General features: G+C 36.5%; 1 protein-coding gene across 3 annotated transcripts in view; it reads right to left on the bottom strand.

Moving 5' to 3' along the window:
* Positions 1-2,276: 2,276 nt before the first annotated feature.
* Positions 2,277-17,123, bottom strand: part of ntrk3b (neurotrophic tyrosine kinase, receptor, type 3b) — a 254,422-nt gene continuing 239,575 nt past the window's right edge. For 2 of the 3 annotated variants that reach the window (XR_016114563.1, XR_016114564.1), the window contains 2 exons: positions 14,192-14,253; positions 2,277-4,287 (listed from right to left, as the gene is read on the bottom strand). The gene's annotated coding sequence lies outside the window, so the exon portion shown is untranslated. The remainder of the gene's footprint in view (positions 4,288-14,191; positions 14,254-17,123) is intronic. The other variant, XR_016114565.1, reaches the window with a different exon arrangement.

Raw genomic sequence — 17,123 nt, 5'->3', positions numbered from 1 at the left:
TACATAAAAAATAAAAAAAATAAGCCTATATATATATATATATATATTTAGATATATATTTTATATATATTTTATTTTATTTATATATATTTATATTTTTATTTTTTCTTGTCGATAATTACAATAGTACATTTTATTTCTTTAATTACAATACAATATATATATATATATATATATATATTTAGATATCTATTTTATTTTATTTATATATATTTATATTTTTATTTTTTCTTGTATATATATGTATATATATATATGTATATATATATATGTATATATATATATATATATATATATATATATATATATATATATATATATTATATATATATCGATAGTATATATATATATATGTATATATATATATATATATATATATATATATATATATATTTAGATATATATTTTATTTTATATTTATATTTTATTTTATATTTATATTTTATTTATATATATTTATATTTTTATTTTTTCTTGTATATATATATATATATAAACACAGTATGCGTCCCAGATAAGAAAGTGCGAGGGTGAAGTGTGTGCACGTGGATTGATAGAGACGTCAAGCGGCGGCGCCAGTGATCATAAATCAATTGCCATGATGAATATGATCATGTGAGATGTTGGCGTTGACTGAAAGGCGGCCGTAATCTGCCGCCTCAGACCTTAGACGCAACATTTGAGAAGAAGAAAAAAAACAACAATTGTGTTTTTATTATAGTTAAAGATTTGGCATTTATTCTCACTTTAAAAAAAAACAGATTTGATCTCATTCCAAATATTTTTTGCCCTTAAAATTTAATACACAACAAACATCTTTGACACCATAAAAAATGCGAGTAAAAAATGTTATTAAAAATTAAAAAAGCAAATCTCATCAGTCATCACTTTATATTTTCTAGCCTCAAGTATTTAAATAAGCTACAGGTTGGGGACCAAAAATATTTAGGTGGAAAAAATGGAGTAAAAAATGAGTAAAAAAAATGAATTTACTCCACCTGGATGAACAGTGATACCTCCTCGGTTTACGAACGCTTTAGCTAACAACTTTTTTGCCTTTTAAACATTAAAAAGCAAGAATATGATCTTGGTTTACAAACTAGTTTTTGGGAAACAAACAGAGCGCCACAATGGCTGGCGGACTAGTTTTCGGCGGAAGAACATCAAACCACACAGCCGAACAGCGCCACTGTAACTGTCGGACTACTTTTCCACACCCACTTTCTTTGAGTGCAGTCAGTGCAGACGTGGTTTGTTATTGAATGGATATTTTTGATTTTTTTGGGACTGAAAAAGACCCCATCACAGGCTACTGTTCAGCCGAAGAGGACACAAAACAAAATTACGGTCGAGCAGAAGAAGGAAATCATCGAGAAACACGAACGAGGTGTGCGTTTGTGTGACTTAGCGTCCCAGTACCAGTATGCTAAGTCAGCCATTGCTACGTGTGGCTAAGGGTGTTTCTGTGTTGTCTAAGCAACGGTTTCAAGCAATAGAAGAGGTTGAAACACTTATGTTGATTTGGATTAACGAAAAGCAGCTAGCAGGGGACATTGTGAGTGAGGGTATTATCACCAAGAAAGCATTGCAACTTCACTGAGATCTTATCAAGAGGCTACTACATGTGTCAGGTCATTGCGTAATTCACCCTGTCAGGTTTGTTTCATTTTATGTTTTACTCATGGTTTTGTTTGCTACTTTGGACCTTTCTGTTCTGATGACCTCGTTTGAGCTGTTCTGTCTGGGAGTCACAGATTCTGGGTTCAGAATCTCATCTCTGACTGCTAGCTTCAGCTAGCTATCTAGCTAGCTAGCTAGCTATTTTTTATCTATTACCTCTCTATTAACTAGCTAGCTTTTATCTATTGGAGTTACTTCCGGGTTGAGTGAACGCTGGAGCGTGTGGCTGCCGCGGCTCACCCACAGAAAAACTTATCCCGTGACTGTAAAGTGAGAGTTTTGAAAGGCGCTTGTAAATGAAATGCATTATTATTATTAGTTATTATTATTAATTATTATTATTAATATTATTTGACAAATTGTATTCAATAAAGTCAGTAGAAAAAAAAATCTCAAACAACAAAGTCATCAGAACAGAAAGGTCCAAAGTAGCAAACAAAACCGTGAGAAAAACATGACGAGACAAAACAAACCTGACTGGGTGAAACAAACAATGACCCGACACTGAATGGTCATGCCGGGAGTCCTTTTAACTGCCACTGATTAAAACCACCAACAACAGGCGCCCCCCACAGTGCCCCCCATTGGAATCAAATCAAAACGTGATTTTTTTTTAAGCAAGAAATATCTGACAAAACCAAAATCTAAATAAATTTGAGTTGGCCCAGCATCCCATCAAAAGCATCTTTTCAAAATGTGCCTCACACTCACATTTGTGGAAGAGCTTTGACTTGTGTCTCACATTTCATTCCAGTCGTGTCCCCAAAGGTGCAAGGCTTTAAATGGAAAAAAAGCCTGACACGCTATATGAGAGGTGAGTGTTATGCTGTCGCTCAAGTGAAAGAGTGTCACCCATGGAAAAGTATGCTGAGGGAAGAGATAAAAATAAATAAAAAAATATAAAAAGGAAGGGGATATATATCCCATCATCCAGCGGCTATGAGTTTCATTTTGCACTCTGGACACTTTCTATTGCTCCTTGTGTAGAATTTGCAGCTTCCGTGGCGTTTGTGACAATAACTTGCCGAGATGATACAAAGGCTAGTGATGGGCAATTTTACGTTAAGACGCCGCTGAGTGGGAGGGCACGGTCCCAAATTCTCCAACAAACCGCTTTGTGCTTCACTTGTCAATTCATTCTTCCATTTTTTTTTTTCCTATCTCGGTCGAATTTGGGGAGATGCGGGTGACTGAACCAATCACAGGGACCCAAATCAAAAACACTCCACAAAGATGGACCAACTCAACTTCTTTTGTGTTATTCAGTAACCCACAAATGATTATTTTCTACATTTTTTAAAAACAATGAATAACCCAAAAAGTCAACTGGCTAGTTTTTAAAATATGGTCGACGGAGTATCCAAGGAAAAGCCAAGAAAGCACAATGAGAACATCCAAACTGCAGTCAGAGATGACATTTTGAACCCAGAATCTGTGACTCCCAGACAAATGCGATCAAACAAGGTCATCAAAACAGAAAGGTCCAAAGTAGCAAACAAAACCATGAGTAAAACATAAGATGGAACAAACCTGACAGGGTGAATCAAAAAATCACTTGACACTGAATGGTCGCGCCGGAAGTACTTTTAACTGTCACTGATTAAAACGACCAACACCTGTGCAGCCGAAGACTATCTCGGTTGAATTTGGGGAGATGCGGGTGACTGAACCAATCACAGGGACCCAAATCAAAAACACTCCACAGACAGTTGAATCGGGTCAAAGATGGACCTACCCAACTTCTTCTGTGTTATTCAGTAACCCCACAAATGATTCTTTTCTACATTTTTTAAAAACAATGAATAACCCAAAAAGTCAACTGGCTAGTTTTTAAAATATGGTCGACGGAGTATCTAAGGAAAAGCCAAGACAGCACAATGAGAACATCCAAATTGTAGCTAGATAGCTAGCTCGCCAGACAGATAGCTTAATAGATAGATAGGTCACTGTCCAGCTAGGTATCGAGGAGCTAGCCAGCTAGTTAGATAAATAGACCCTGCCCCTCCCTCCTGCCTGCTTTTTTTGGCGTCCACCACCACCATGCAAACCACCACAAAAATCATGAATTTGTAAAATAAAAAAGTCTGATTTCATTTTAAGGAAGTAATTGGATATTTTTTCCCAAATAGAATAATAAAAATAAACATATATACATACAAATATATATACATATACAAAAATCCCACATGTTAAATTCAGTTTTTAATACAATATTCTTAACCATTTAACCACCCCACCACCAAACTACTTTTTCCACCTGTTCCAAAAAAAAAAAAGATTACTGCCCCTAAATCCTAAATCAGAAGATTCCTGATACAAAGACAGAAAATAAAAGAGACAAAAGCAGGAGGAGAAGATTTTGGGTCAAAAATGTGGTCAAACTAATAACTAGTAAAAAAAAAAAAATGGAGGTCCAGCCATGATGCTGAGAATGCCAGCGGGTGGTCAGCTGTTGTAAATAACGAACAGCATGTTGTTGTCTTGAACGATAACCATCCTGCCCTTTGTCGCTTTTCCATTGAGCAGAGGCAATCGAACTGAGGGAGGCGGGCGAAGGCGGGGCGACGTCCACTGGAGACATCAACCGCGTGCGTGACTGTGCGTGTCCTGTTTTGAGAAAAAGGACACATGGAGGAAAGAAGAAGCGCTTTGAGACATCAGGGAAAAGGAGAGTAAGGAGTCCCGCCAAAATATACACATCGATTTTTCATGCTCCTTTCCTTTCAAGCTGATATTTGCCTATTTTTATTGATCATTTTATTGATCATTTTAATGATCATTTTTATTGAGTACAGTGATACCTTGGCTTACGAACTTAATTGCTTCCCAGACAGAGTGTGTAAGGTGAAAAGTGTGTATCCCAAAAAATAATTTCCCATAGGAAACCATTAAAATGAGAATAATCCGTTCCCAGGTACCCATAAAACATAAATTTTCTACTTTCTAAGCCTTAAAACGACACAAAATATACCTTATTTTATGTATAATAAATATGCTGTGGTATTATAATTAAATAAATAAACTGTACTGTATAATAAAGTGGTTTTATTGACCTTGTTGATGGCTTGATGGAATGGAGTGGCCGCTTTCATCAGTATTAAACTCTTGATGAGGAACGTAGCCTTCTTCTTTCACCATATTGAGGAATGATCCCTTGTAGGTGCTTTCTCTGCGATAATTTTACCTAGTTCCTCATCAATTGTATTCTGTTTAGCTGGGTTGATAGCTTTTTGCATCAAGTGTACTTGTGGAGCCTGATTGATGGGATATTTTAACCTTGCAGTCTACACTCTGCCTTTAAACTATCAAAGTTGAAACTCTCACTGTCATCTGCCTGTCTCTTCAATGTTTCAACCACCTCCCCTCACTGCTGCGTTCTCGACCAATCACGTGGCTTTAAAGACTGGGGGCGAGGAATAGAGGACAAAAATGAGTCGGCTGCCATTTTCTTGCTCGGAGAACGGGCTCGTTCGGGAACGACACCTTATTCATTGTGGCGCTCCGCGTGTATCCAGAAAAATAGTTTGGATGCCAAGGTTAAATTTCCATATATTTAACGTTCGTAAACTGAAAAGTTTGTAAGCCAAGGGGTTCGTAAACCGAGGTATCACTGTACATGTATCCTCATTTTTTTTTCCAGCTTCAAATTTAGGTCATTCTTTCAAGTCAGCCTAGTATTTTTCATCATGGACTTTTAATGTTATGCCAGAGTTTATTTAAAAAAACAAAAACATATTAAACATATTATTTTTCATTCCTATTATTCCATACATTTTCCAATGGACACCTCAGCGAGCAGGTGATCAATTGGAAGACGAAGTCACTCGTAGCTTTGTAATGAGAGCGAGGGAGGAAAGCACTTAGCGACAACTGCCAATGGAAAGGAAAGCGTCACGGCAAATAATACTCGACTGGACATATTCCATCACAAGCGTCCATTGCCATTAGCGTCTCACAAGCTTCATCACCCCCTCAAGGCTGCATCGATATGCACTCATGTATAAGTGGATTCGCATCAACTTAGTAACATGTAACAAGTCTGTGCATTGCCACTGGTATGTGAGGAAAAAATATATATATATATATATATATATATATATATATATATATATATATATATATATATATATATATATATATATATATATATATATATATATATATGTGTGTTTTTTTTTTCATTTATTTTTCATAATTTAATATTTATTATTATTATTTTTTATTATTAGTACTAATAATAAATAATAAATATCATATGTATTTTTAATATTTATTCTTTATTTATTATTATTATTATTATTATTATTAATAATAATAATAATATTTTAACTAATATTAAATATTTATTATAAATAATAAACTAAAAAAATAAAACTAATATAAGTATTATACATATTCTTTTATAACCTAAAATATTCATAATAATGTTTTAATCTAAAAATAGATATTGTAATAACAATTATATATACAATTATATATCGGAATAAAAATAATTATATTCTATAAAATATGAAAAAAATATATAAAACATTTGCTGTCATGCAAAGTCAAGAGTTTTCATTCAATATTTCTGAATTTAAAAATAATGTTTTATATTTGGAACATATTTGCTTTTTCTTTTTTATGTATTTTATTTTGAAAATTTATGGTTCATGCATTTTATTTTCCAGGTTGCTTTTCATCCCGAGAATTCTGATTTTTTTTTCCCCTGTTCCTTGGGATAAAAGGTATTTATATATTTATGTATTTTGTTGACATTAATTGGCTGCAATGGACAAATATCTCAAGATGTGACATGGGTAAAGTAATTTTTGTTGTATATAGTAAAACATTGATTTTATGCTTTGGAATGTGGGCAAATGTCACAATAGCAACATTTTGGCACCTTGTGAACAATTCTTAAAAAAAATCACGCAAACAATTTAAAGCGGTTCATTACCATTACTAGTTTGTTTTAAGCTAGCTATCTGTTAGCTATCTATTAGCTAGCTATCTTTCTATCCGAGTTACTTAACTATCTATTAGCTGTCTATTAGCTAGCTAGCTTTCTACCTGAGGTACTTCCGGGTTGAGTGAAGGCCTAGCTAGCTATCTGTCAACTATATTAGCTAGCTATCTTTCTATCCCAGTTTTACTGAGCGAGTTTCTTGTTCTGTAGCCACAAAGGGACATAAGTGTACTTGTGCCGGTCCCAAGCCTGGATAAATACAGAGGATTGTGTCAGGAAGGGCATCCGACGTAAAAGCTTGGCCAAAACAAGCATGCGGATCAAACCTCTAAAGATGGAGGACCTTACTTTACCGCAATCAACTCTTTCTCAATTGTTCTAAGTGCATATATTCCTAAGAAATGAAAACGCTCTCCAGAGGGACATTTTTCTAAGTAAGTCAAGGCCTTCGCCGCTGTATTAATTTTCAGCCCGCAGCATGCACACCATCGCTGTGCGGACAGATTCCCGTTCATATCGGTGAAAAAGACGGTGACAAATCAACGTTGACTTGCGCTGCTTACGCTGAAGAACAAATGTGATTGTCATATAAATGCAAATTCACTTCCATGTCTGACTCAAGTGTCAACATTGACGATGTGGTGTGTGTGCGTGTGTGTGTATTCGTGCCTGCGTTTGCTGTCATGTTTTAAGATGACTGATAGCGCCGCTCGGCTCTATCCCGTGGTTGTATTATCATCCCGTAAACACTTTTCGTTTTCGAAAGCTTTCATCAAAACACACAACAGTGGCTGTAGTCCAATTCACCTGTTGCTGCCGACCACTCTTTGACGGTACGGCGCACTTTGATTGTCCATCTGCTATGTGTGTGAAATAGCAAAAGGAGTGAAACCAAGGCAAAAAGAGAAGTCCAAATTATCTATCTATGAAAATCCAAAATATTTGGTTATAGTTATTATTATTATTATGAAAAGGTTTCCTCAGCCGTCATCTGTACTTCTTTGACGGTTTCGGACGTTTCGCTTCTTATTCAAGAGGCTTCGTCAGAGAACTAAAGTCTTTTGCTGGTAGTTTCGGCCCTATATATATATATATATATATATATATATATATATATATATATATATCCAAACGTGGCGGTGCCAGAATCTGCTATGATTGGTCCATGCTCTCAGGTTGGGGGGAGCAGAGGACTACTCCCTGCGGCTACACTGATTACTTCTAGAGTCCTGACTGATTACTTCTATTGTCCTGCCTGAGTATGGGGTTTACGACTGGCCTGATTAGGCGAAAAAAAACGATTGTTACGATACATGTTTGTTTTATGGGCTAAAAACACCCTACTATACATGCTCGTTTTTTGGCCTAAAATCGCCTTAATATACATAGTGGTTTTTTTGCCTAAAAACGCCTTACTATACATGGTCGTTTTTCAGGCAAAAAACACGTTAATATATATGATCATTCTTTGGCGTAAAAGCGGCTTACTAACATAGTCGTTTTTTCGGCTAAAAACACATTACCATACATGGTCATTTCTTCGGCTAAAAACGCCTTACTATACATGGTTGTTTTTTTCCCCTAAAAACACCTTACTATACATGGTTGTTTTTCCGGCTAAAAACGCCTTACTTATACATGGTCGTTTCTTTTGCTGAAAAACGCCTTACTATACATGGTCGTTTTTTCAGCTAAAATTGATATACAGTAAAGTCTCGTTATATCGATATTCAAGGGAGTCCGAAAAAATATCGATATAACCGGGACTATCGATATATCCGACCCTGTTTGCATGTAATTTTCTCCGTGCGTGCATAGAAATAGTATCAATATAACCGGGACTATCGATATATCCGATATCGATATAACGAGACTTTACTGTACTATACATGATCGTTTTTTTTCACCTAAAACGGCTTACTATACATGGTCATTTTTTTCGCCTAAAAACGGCTTACTATACATGGTCGTTTTTTTTTGTGCTAAAAAACGCCTTACTATACATGGTCGTTTTTTTTTTGCTAAAAAACGCCTTACTATACATGGTCGTTTTTTTCGCCTAAAAACGCCTTACTATACATGGTCGTTTTTTTTTTTGCTAAAAAACGCCTTACTATACATGGTCGTTTTTTTTTTTTGCTAAAAAATGCCTTACTATACATGGTCGTTTTTTTCGCCTAAAAACGCCTTACTATACATGGTCGTTTTTTTTTTTGCTAAAAAACGCCTTACTATACATGGTCGTTTTTTTTTTTTGCTAAAAAATGCCTTACTATACATGGTCGTTTTTTTCGCCTAAAAACGCCTTACTATACATGGTCGTTTTTTTTTGTGCTAAAAAACGCCTTACTATACATGGTCGTTTTTTTTTTGCTAAAAAACGCCTTACTATAAATGGTCGTTTTTTTTTTTTTGCTAAAAACGCTCAAAGACTCAACAAATTCTCAAAAAAAAGACTTTATCAACATCGCAGGGATAATACTAGTGGACCTCAATCGGCAGTACATTTGCACCTAAAAGCTAGCAACCACTCATTTGACGACAATGAGGTTAAAATCTTAGCGAAAGAACATAGATGGTTTGAAAGGGGGGTGAAAGAGGCGATTCTTATAAAACAACAAAATCCTTCATTAAACCGGTCTGGTGGTGTGAGGTTCAATTTGGATCGTTCATACAATAGTCTGCTTAGGCAAAACAGGTTAGGCAACTTTCGCAATGCTGATGAAGGTCGTTATGCTGATGAGGTGATACCGGGGGGAGTGGGTGTAATAGGCCAATCGTTAGTCAGGAATGTAGGAACAATCAGTGGGGCCACAAGGGGGGGGTCCCGCGCCCCCCCAACCTGAGAGTAGGGACCTATCATAGCTGTGTCCGGCGCCACCAGGTCTGGACATTAGGGATATATAAATGGGGCCGATACGACCAGTCAGACTTTAGTTCGCTGACGAAGCCTCTTGGATAGGAGGCGAAACGTCCGAAACCTTCACTTTTGTACAGATGACGGCTGAAGAAACCTTCTCATCGATGGACCACTCCTGTACGACTGAGAGCTTACACAGACGCCTTACTATACATGGTTGTTTTTTTTTTTTTTTTTTTTTTTTTTTTTTTTTTTTTTTTTTTTTTCAAAAAAACGCCTTACTATACATGGTCGTTTTTTTCGCCTAAAAACGCCTTACTATACAGGGTCGTTTTTTTTTTTGCTAAAAAACGCCTTACTATACATGGTCGTTTTTTTCGCCTAAAAAAGCCTTACTATACATGGTCGGTTTTTTTTTTGCTAAAAAACGCCTTACTATACATGGTCGTTTTTTTCGCCTAAAAACGGCTTACTATACATGGTCGTTTTTTTTTTGCTAAAAAACGCCTTACTATACATGGTCGTTTTTCCGGCTAAAAACTCCTTACTTATACATGGTTGTTTCTTTTGCCTAAAAACGCCTTACTATACATGGTCGTTTTTCTGGCTAAATACGCCTTACTATACATGGTCGTTTTTTTCGGCTAAAATTGCCTTACTATACATGGTCGTTTTTTTTTTTTTTTTTTCTAAAAAACGGCTTACTATGCATGGTCGTTTTTTTTTTTTTTTTGCTAAAAAACGCCTTACTATACATGGTCGTTTTTTTCGCCTAAAAACGCCTTACTATACATGGTCGTTTTTTTTTTGCTAAAAAACGCCTTACTATACATGGTCGTTTTTTTTTGGCTAAAAAACGCCTTACTATACATGGTCGTTTTTTTCGCCTAAAAACGCCTTACTATACATGGTCGTTTTTTTTTTTGCTAAAAAACGCCTTACTATACATGGTCGTTTTTTTCGCCTAAAAACGCCTTACTATACATGGTCGTTTTTTTTTTGCTAAAAAACGCCTTACTATACATGGTCGTTTTTTTTTTGGCTAAAAAACGCCTTACTATACATGGTCGTTTTTTTCGCCTAAAAACGCCTTACTATACATGGTCGTTTTTTTTTTTTGCTAAAAAACGCCTTACTATACATGGTCGTTTTTTTTTTTTTTTTTTCTAAAAAACGGCTTACTATGCATGGTCGTTTTTTTTTTTTGCTAAAAAACGCCTTACTATACATGGTCGTTTTTTTTTTTTGCTAAAAAACGCCTTACTATACATGGTCGTTTTTTTTTTTTTTTTTTTCTAAAAAACGGCTTACTATGCATGGTCGTTTTTTTTTTTTTTTTTGCTAAAAAACGCCTTACTATACATGGTCGTTTTTTTCGCCTAAAAACGCCTTACTATACATGGTCGTTTTTTTTTTGCTAAAAAACGCCTTACTATACATGGTCGTTTTTTTTTGGCTAAAAAACGCCTTACTATACATGGTCGTTTTTTTCGCCTAAAAACGCCTTACTATACATGGTCGTTTTTTTTTTTGCTAAAAAACGCCTTACTATACATGGTCGTTTTTTTCGCCTAAAAACGCCTTACTATACATGGTCGTTTTTTTTTTGCTAAAAAACGCCTTACTATACATGGTCGTTTTTTTTTTGGCTAAAAAACGCCTTACTATACATGGTCGTTTTTTTCGCCTAAAAACGCCTTACTATACATGGTCGTTTTTTTTTTTTGCTAAAAAACGCCTTACTATACATGGTCGTTTTTTTCGCCTAAAAACGCCTTACTATACATGGTCGTTTTTCTGGCTAAAAACGCCTTACTATACATGGTCGTTTTTTTCGGCTAACATTGCCTTACTATACATGGTCGTTTTTTTTTTTTTTTTGCTAAAAAACGCCTTACTATACATGGTCGTTTTTCCGGCTAAAAACGCCTTACTTATACATGCTTGTTTCTTTTGCCTAAAAACGCCTTACTATACATGGTCGTTTTTTTCGCCTAAAAACGCCTTACTATACATGGTCGTTTTTCTGGCTAAAAACGCCTTACTATACATGGTCGTTTTTTTCGGCTAAAATTGCCTTACTATACATGGTCGTTTTTTTTTTTTGCTAAAAAACGCCTTACTATACATGGTCGTTTTTCCGGCTAAAAACGCCTTACTTATACATGCTTGTTTCTTTTGCTTAAAAACGCCTTACTATACATGGTGGTTTTTTTTCGCCTAAAAACGCCATACTATACATGGTCGTTTCTCCGGCTAAAAACGCCTTACTTATACATGGTTGTTTCTTTTGCCTAAAAACGCCTTACTATACATGGTCGTTTTTTTCGCCTAAAAACGCCTTACTATAAATGGTCGTTTTTTTTTTTTTTTGCTAAAAAAACGCCTTACTATAAATGGTCGTTTTTTTTTTTTGCTAAAAAAACGCCTTACTATACATGGTCGTTTTTTTCGCCTAAAAACGCCTTACTATACATGGTTGGTTTTTTTTTGCTAAAAAACGCCTTACATACATGGTCATTTTTTTCGCCTAAAAACGCCTTACTATACATGGTCGTTTTTTTTCGCCTAAAAACGCCTTACTATACATGGTCGTTTTTTTCGCCTAAAAACGCCTTACTATACATAGTCGTTTTTTTTTTTTTGCTAAAAAACGCCTTACTATACATGGTCGTTTTTCCGGCTAAAAACGGCTTACTTATACATGGTTGTTTCTTTTGCCTAAAAACGCCTTACTATACATGGTCGTTTTTTTCGCCTAAAAACGCCTTACTATACATGGTCGTTTTTTTCGGCTAAAATTGCCTTACTATATATACATGGTTGTTTTTTCGGCTAAAAATGCCTAACAGTACATGGTCGTTTTTCAATAAGAATAAGAAAGCCTTGGATAGTCCCACACACAAAAATGCAGATGCTGGGGATTGAACCCAGGACATCATACACGCAAAGCATGCGCACTATAACTGAGCTACAACCCGACCATGTATACTAAGGCGTTTTTAGGCAATAGAAACAACCATGTATAAGTAAGGCGTTTTTAGCCAGAAAAACGACCATGTATAGTATGGCGTTTTTAGGCGAAGAAAAACGACCATGTATAGTAAGGCGTAGACCTAAAATGGTCGTTTTTGTTTTTGTTTTTTTTTTTTGCTAAAAAACGCCTTACTATACATGGTCGTTTTTTTCGGCTAAAAACGCCTTACTATACATGGTCATTTTTTTCGCCTAAAAACGCCTTACTATACATGGTTGTTTTTCAATAAGAACAAGAAAGCATGGGATAGTCCCACACACAAAAATTGCGATGGTGGGGATTGAACCCAGTCCCTCATACATGCAAAGCATGCACGCCACCACTGAGCTACAACCCCATTCAACAGGCTTGAAAACGACTTACTATACATGGTAGTTTTTTTCGTGTCAAACAAGCCTTAGTATACATGGTCTTTTTTTAAGCTAAATACGCCTGACTATACATGGTCGTTCTTTTTCAGCTAAAAACGCCTTACTATATCATGGTTGTTGTTTTTTTTTTTTTGCCTAAAAACACCTCACTATACATGGTCGTTTTTCCGGCTAAAAACGCCTTACTATACATGGTCGTTTTTCTGGCTAAAAACGCCTTACTATACATGGTCGTTTTTTTGTCTAAAAACGCCTTACTATACATGGTCGTTTTTTTCGCCTAAAAACGCCTTACTATACATGGTCGTTTTTATGGCTAAAAACGCCTTACACAAACATTGTCGTTTTTTCCATGGTCTTTTTTACGCCTAAAAACGCCTTACTATACATGGTCGTTTTTACGCCTAAAAACGCCTTACTATACATGGTCTAAAAACGCTTTACTATACATGGTCGTTTTTTCAGCTAAAATTGATATACAGTAAAGTCTCGTTATATCGATATCGGATATATCGATAGTCCCGGTTATATCGATACTATTTCTATGCACGCACGGAGAAAATTACATGTAAACAGGGTCGGATATATCGATAGTACCGGTTATATCGATATTTTTTCGGACTCCCTTGAATATCGATATAACGAGACTTTACTGTACTATACATGGTCGTTTTTCCGTCTAAAAACGGCTTACTATACATGGTCATTTTTTCGGCTAAAAACGCCTTACTATACATGGTCGTTTTTTCAGCTAAAATTGATATACTATACATGGTCATTTTTTCGGCTAAAAACGCTTTACTATACATGGTCGTTTTTCTGGCTAAAAACGCCTTACTATACATGGTCTTTTTTACGCCTAAAAACGCCTTAACAAACATGGTCAGATTTTTTTTCGCCTAAAAACAGCTTTACATGGTTGTTTTTCAATAAGAATAAGAAAGCTTGTAATAGTCCCACAATGGGGAAATTCGCAAAATCACATCCTCAAAATAATGTACACTGCAGCCAATTTTGTTCAACCAATCAGAAGATGGACAAATGCATTGCTGCGCTTTGTTGAAGTTATAGAGGAGTCCATTTATAACTAGTTCATGAAAGTGGGAAATTTCAATGCATGCTTCTGGTTGGAAATGCCACAATGGTTAGAAAACTGTCTTTTGAGCGATGACTTTCTCTTTTGAAACTAGTTTAGGTAACGCCATTGTGTCACCATTTCCGTGACAAAGCATAGGTTTCACTCTTGGAGTCTTTCTTGCCCTATAAAAGAAAAAAAGGGAGACTTTAGGACGCACTGATTCAATCGGACAGCCGCAGCTTCCTTCCGCTCGGCTGAGTTTGTCACACGCCAACAAACCTGCAGCAATAAAAACAAAAACAACAAAAAAAATATATCTCTTTGATCACCTGAGGATGACAGAATCTTAGATACAAGCTCAAGTCAATTCCGTTCTGCAAAGCAAAGGCGAGCTGGAAGATGAAACAAACTGTCATGGGAGACGTCACTTAAAGGACAACCGACGCTTCCGGACAAGTTGTGTCCATAATTTGTAAAATCGCTTCAAATGACTTCTACTGAGCGTTTTTGACAAAGATTCCACCGCTATATTTTACGTATAAAGAGCTGAATATTCAGGAAGTCTTGTTTTCGAGTTGATGACGATGCCTGACGTGACGTCACGGGGGGGAACGCCCCTGACCGAGAAAGTGACACACAATGCATTTTGGGCACTTTGTTTGGTCTGAAAACTTCGTATTGATGGCAAAATTAGAAGGAAAACACATAAATAACGCAATGGTGAATCGTTGTGTGTTGCACCAAGACTACTATTTGATACTAGTTGACACAAATACCCAGCAGACAAATTGGCCCATTTCCGACGGAGCTTGGGCGCCATCTTGTGCATTTTCTGGGACGCTACATTGCAGTCCTTATGGCTCGAATTGATACGGGAGGACTTCTCTAATCGATTGCAAACATTGATGCTTTCCTCTTCAGAACTATTAGAATCATATTCATAACTGGATGAGTAACAAGAAACAACAAACATCCAACTTACAACCGAGTTCCGTTCCGACTAAATGGTCTTAAGTCAAAATGGTCGTCAGTTGCAATACATTCAAAATGTTGAAAAGAGACTCGCGTATGACAATTTTGGCCAGCTAGCTAGCATCTCACTCTCGCACACCAATGGAACCAGAGGGAGGAGTTTGCATGTCATTTAGCCTCCGAGTCTCTATTCAACATTTTGAATGGATTTCAACTTACGACCATTTTGACTTACGACAGAGTTCCGTTCCGACCAAACGGTTGTAAGTCAAAATGGTCGTAAATTGAAATTCATTCAAAATGTTGAATAGAGACTCGGAGGCTAAATGACATGCAAACTCCTCCCTCTGGTTCGGATGTTACCTGTATATTGAAAGATGTTGGCACAGTGTATAGATCGTGGGTTGCATCCTTATTTTCTATGGGTAGTTCTTCTCCGGTCCTACGTGGGGTTTTTCCGGGTATTTTCGATCCCTCGCAAATGAAAGCCATTTTGCCTTGAAGAACAAACATGAAAACTGAATGATGAGAAAATGAAACTCAGTTGACTTTTTTTGTTGTTTATCCAAACTGAGCCGCAGGGGATCAGCGAGTCAGTTGTGCCCCACGTGACGGTTGAAGACCTTTCGCGGCGGCCCGCGCGACCCCTGCTAGCTTCAACAACGATAACAGATGTTGGCTGACAGGAGGCTCCGTTCGTCATTTTCGCGTAGAAGCCAAAGAGGCCGCCGAGTGTCACGGTAAGTCAGCGTCTAGAAAGAAAGCTGACATCCAAACGTTTCTATATTTCACATGCTGCTCGTATAAACATGTGACTCTGCTAGTGATGAGATATGGGAAAAAAAGTTGAGTTTAAACTTTGTATTTTATGGTCATATAAGTAGATTTTTTTTTCAATGTACTGTAAAAAAGGTCTCTCACGGCAAATATAGTTAGGCTAGCGATTGCTAACCCTAACCCCTAAACCCAACCCTAACCCCTCCAACTTTCATTGTCATTCCTTTGTTAGAGATTTATCTTATTTTCTGCCACGGAGGCATAAATTATTGACCTCGGAGGTACTCGCTAATCCATTTCCAGGTCGTCATCTGAATCGTGTCGCAAACTAGCGAGGTAACCGCCTAGCTAGCTGACTGACGAGCGAGCTGCTTAGCTGGTTGGCGATATATATAACTCATTAGCTAACACACTAGTTGTCTATTTAGATGGCTAGCTAGCCAGCTAGTTAGCTAACTAATTAGCTAACTCGATAGCTGCCTAGTTAGGCGGCTGGTTAGCTATCACAGAGAAAGCACCTATAAGGGATCATTCCTCAAGATGGTGAAAGAAGAAGGCTACGTTCCTCATCAAGTGTTTAATGCTGAGGAAAGCGGCCACTCCATTCCATCAAGCAATCAACGACCATCACAAAGGTAAATAAAACGACTTTATTATACAGTACAGTTTATTTCTTTTATTATAATACCAGTGCACATTTATTATACATAAAATAGGGTATATTTTGTGAAGGCTTAGTAAATTAGAAAGTAGAAAATTATGTTTTATGGGGACCTGGGAACGGATTATTCTCATTTTAATGGTTTCCTATGGGGAATAATTTTTTGGGATACACGATTTTCGCCTTACACACTCTGTCTGAGAACCAATTAAGTTCGTAAGCGAAGGCATCACTGTAGCTAGCTTTTTTTTGTGACATTTTCTCAATCATAAAGTAAAAAATATATATATTTTAAAGTTGTTTTTTTTCCTCCTGTCTCATCACATTTTTAGTCATGAACTTGTGTGTGTGTTTTTTTTTTTTTTTTTTCTCGGGCCCTGTTTGCCTTGACCTTGAAGAAACATGTAAAATTAGAACACCCAAACACTGAAGTATGTTAGCAGGCTGGAGACTTTGAAAAAAAAAACACGCGCACAAAAATAGGCCAAAATAACGCTGGACCCGCTTTGAAATCTGGACCCAATGCTTACTGCTAAAAATTCACAGCATTTTTGGGTAAATAGACCAGACCTTGGGGGTCTTCATTAGCCATTGTGGGAGGGCACAGCCAGGTGCACTTTTGCATGATTCAATCAGAAAGAGTCCCATAAAAAGGATTACAATTTTCGAGGAATTTCAATGGAGATTTTTGGGATTCAAGGAAATATATAAACTGTCATTTTACCTCCCTAGGATCCGG

The sequence above is a fragment of the Hippocampus bargibanti genome, linkage group LG03, assembly GCF_051943395.1.
Source record: "Hippocampus bargibanti isolate YZ-2025 linkage group LG03, ASM5194339v1, whole genome shotgun sequence".
In the NCBI taxonomy this organism is placed as follows: Eukaryota; Metazoa; Chordata; class Actinopteri; order Syngnathiformes; family Syngnathidae; genus Hippocampus; species Hippocampus bargibanti.
The sequence above is the reverse complement of the archived record's forward strand: the minus strand, read 5'-3'. Positions and strand labels throughout refer to the sequence as shown.